The sequence below is a fragment of the Camelina sativa genome, chromosome 7 (assembly GCF_000633955.1).
Source record: "Camelina sativa cultivar DH55 chromosome 7, Cs, whole genome shotgun sequence".
In the NCBI taxonomy this organism is placed as follows: Eukaryota; Viridiplantae; Streptophyta; class Magnoliopsida; order Brassicales; family Brassicaceae; genus Camelina; species Camelina sativa.
The window spans coordinates 26,635,214-26,639,069 of NC_025691.1; positions in this window are offsets into that span (position 1 = coordinate 26,635,214).

Genomic DNA, 3,856 nt, shown 5'->3' on the forward strand with positions numbered 1-3,856 from the left:
TCTGTAGAGATTCTTGGTTTTGGAAGAAGGTGAGAAGCTCGTCGTTCGGATTCGGTTTGAGATTGTGCTGCGTCTATGGTTAAGTTGGTCCTGAATCTGGTGAATTTGGTATTGTGTGAGCTGGTTTAGACCGAGAGGCTTAGGTTGGTTAAAAGTACCAGAACTTGCGTTGGATTCATGGAAAGAAATTGGAGCAGTTTCTATGAGAGGACTGAAATAGAGATCTTTGTTGCTTGTGAACATGTCTATGGCCGCCATTGATGAAACCGTAATCAAGAAACACTTTTGAAAGACAAGACAGAGGATGAACTAAGAAAGGGGTGAAATTGATCAAAACGGAACTTTAGGGTAGAACAAAGAAAAACTCAAAAACTTATAATGTGAACTAACTTTTTTTTTGGGGCGCTCGTGGCTTTGCTTGTTCTGAAGCTCTCGGCCTTTTAAAGCTGCTGCTGTGTCCATTGAATTCGTCTCAATATATTTTTATACAATTAATTCTCACAAATGTCAAATTATATTTTATTTTATAAAAAAATAAGTAATCGTCAGCTGCAATCTTTCATTTTTTAGTTTTCTTTAATTTCCATGGACGAAATTAAGCCAATAGGAAAATGCCATGGTTCTATGTGCTTTGGATCTAGTCGTTTTCAGAGAAATATAATAATATGTTTTAAATGGGTTGTATTTAGACATGTTTTTCAAGTTTTAAGACGTAATTTATGACTCGGTATTGGAGATGAAAAAAAAAATGGTTTAAAAACATTTAAATGATTCATTCTCCAATGAGTCAATATTGAATTGAACCAATTTTTTTGTTTGATAGATTAGTTGGTCTCTTCCTGCGAGGAAGTAAGAGAAGCCAGAGATAATTCGCGAAGGGAAGCTAACCATCAAAGTAAATTACAACTTTAACAATCTGATTATTTTTTTATTTTTTAAATTAGTTAACTTACCTGATTATGTAATTTTATGTTTTGTTTCGAAATACGATTTTTTAAAAAATCTAATTCTTAAATTTTAGATTGTTACTTTCAAAAAAAGTTTTTTTTTCTTATGATAACGTTGAAGATAAAATGGTGAAGTTAACACACATGGTTGGTTGGGGAGTTATTGTTATAGCTACGTGCTTTTCACATTCACTGTTATTTCTTTTAAAACTTTTATTTAATAATTTAGAAAATTTAAACCCTAAACATAACATATTTTACAAATAATAATCGTAAGAGACTAAGAGCCAGAAAAACAAAACAAATGAATTGTCAAAAATGTTGATTCTATGATCCATTCTAGGTCTGTGCATAAAATCCGAATCCAAAAATCTGAACTGTATCCGAACCGAAATAAGCAGATTAAAACCGAATCGATATTAAGGAAATAACCGATCGGTTCTTGACTTTCATTATTTTGGATATCGGATATTATCCGATCCGAACTGATATCCAATAGATTTCCGAATATAACCGAATATATAAGAAATAATATGATATTCCGATAGATATGCCTTATATCTTTTATGTATTTGTATGGTTCTGTGAAAACCTTGTCATTTACTTAATTTCTATCTTTTTTTTTGTTCTAATACTTTATTAGTATGGTTATTTGGGTACAATAAGATTAAAAATATTTGAATAAAACATTGTTCAATAATTTTTGGTTTAATTTTAATTATCGATAATTATATCCGAATTATCTGAACCGAAACCGAACCGAATTTTATAAATACCCGAATGGATGTTAGAGTCAATATCCAAAAAATCCGAAATCCGAAAAATCCGAACCGAATCTGATCCGATATCCGAACGCCCATGCCTTATCCATTGAAAGGCCATTTTGCCTTTGAACCATTTAACCAGCAAACGAAGCGATTGATAAAAAAAGTTTCATAATATATCATATGTGAGATTCTAGTACCAAATAACAAGAACTCTTGGAATCTGGCATTTTATAATGTTACTAAATTAAGACCCGTGCTAGAGCACGGGTTAAAATTCATTTTATTTATATTGTAATTTTTTTATAAAATATAATTTATGTGATTGTTTTTAAAAGTTTTTTTTAGATAAAATATTATGCAATAAAATCATATGCTAAATATGATGACTTGAAAAAGATACTTGGTTTGTGAATTTGGTTTTAAAAAGCGAGTTATTATATTATGAGTAATTTAATATATTGTTATATTTTTTGTTTTAATATACTTGGTTTTTCTAAATTCTTTCATATTATAGTGACATATTATTGACATTGGTATTACAAACCAATTTACAGTGTATATAGTTTCTAACTTTAATATCAAGTTTCAATATTTTAAAAACATTTCAAAATAAATGATTTAAAGTTTATTATATTATATAAAATTATAAAATTCAACAAAAAGTATCAATTTGATTTTAAATATTCAAATTTTGACCCATTACTCAGTAAAATTTTTAATTCAATAGATATTATTTTTAAAGAATAATATTAATAAAAATTGAATATTTTGTAGACTGAATCATTTATATTTGTTTTTAAAAATTCAATTTATGGTATATCCGGAAATAAAACTATTTTTAATTATAATAAATAATATGATAATTTATTTTTTCCACAAAATAGGCTCATATATAAAAAAAAGAGATGAAGTATAATAATAATTAACAAATTAATATGTTAAGTTAGATATCAAAGGATTTTATTTGATGAATAATTTAATAAAAGAAATTAATATGGTAAGTTAGATGATATCAAATGATTCTTTAAAATATTCTCTTTAATAATTTTAGAAACAATAAATCCAGACTATACAAATAAAATAAAATTTAATCTATAACCTATTTGTAACCAACTTATTAAATTATATAATCTACAAAACAATGTTGTGTACTTCCGTTTTATTATATAAGGGATTTTTATGTTTTTTTTTTTTTTGTTAAAATGTTATTGTTATGTTCTGTGGACAAAAATACATTCAAGGCGTACGGGATAGAGGAAAATAAGAATGAGTTACCATACCACTAATATATCAACCATGTGAATGTTGGTGTGTCAAATAAATAAGGTATACAAATTAGATATTTTATTATGTAATTTATTATGTGGTCCAGTTTTATGTTACACTAGATTAGGGACCCGCCCGATGTGCGGGTTTAGAGTTTTTAAAATAAAACTAAATTTATCAAAGAATTTAAAATAAATATTTTTAATAAATTAAAATTATCTATAAAAGTCAGTAGATACACCAAAGTGTCCAATGTGATATTTGGTGTAAATTGTGTGATTCTGTGGTTGAGACTATTAGTCATGTTTTCTTTGAATGCCTTCGCTCTTGTGAAGTTTGGGATTTATCTCTGACTCCTGTCTCGTCAGAGGGTTTTCCATATGAGTCGGTGTACTGGAATTTGGATTTTGTTTTATGTATGGATGCCTTTCAACAGGGTGATCCTAATCAACTTCTTCAATCCGGAAGGTCATAAATAAAAAAGTTTTTCAAGGTTTAGAGATCGAGGTGAATGATATAACTTCTCAGGCTTTAGGCGATAAGTTAGCATGAAAAGAGGCGCTCTCTTTTATGGCGGTCATGTCAGCTCCATCTCCGTGTTCGGATGTCCAGATTTCTTCACCTCGTTGTCAGATTGATGGTTCTTGGAAATCAACCAATGAGCATTCAGGATTGGACTGATGGTTTTGCGTTGGTGAGGAGCGAACCTTGTTGTTGGGGGCCAAGTCTCTAAGACGGAGCCCCTCCCCCCTGCATTTGGAGTTAGAAGCGTTGTACTGGGCCATGGAGCGGATACGTACTGCAGGGATCGCTTGTCAACATTTCGAGACTGATTGTGCTGAGTTACTCACTATGGTTCAGTCCCCTAAAGATTGG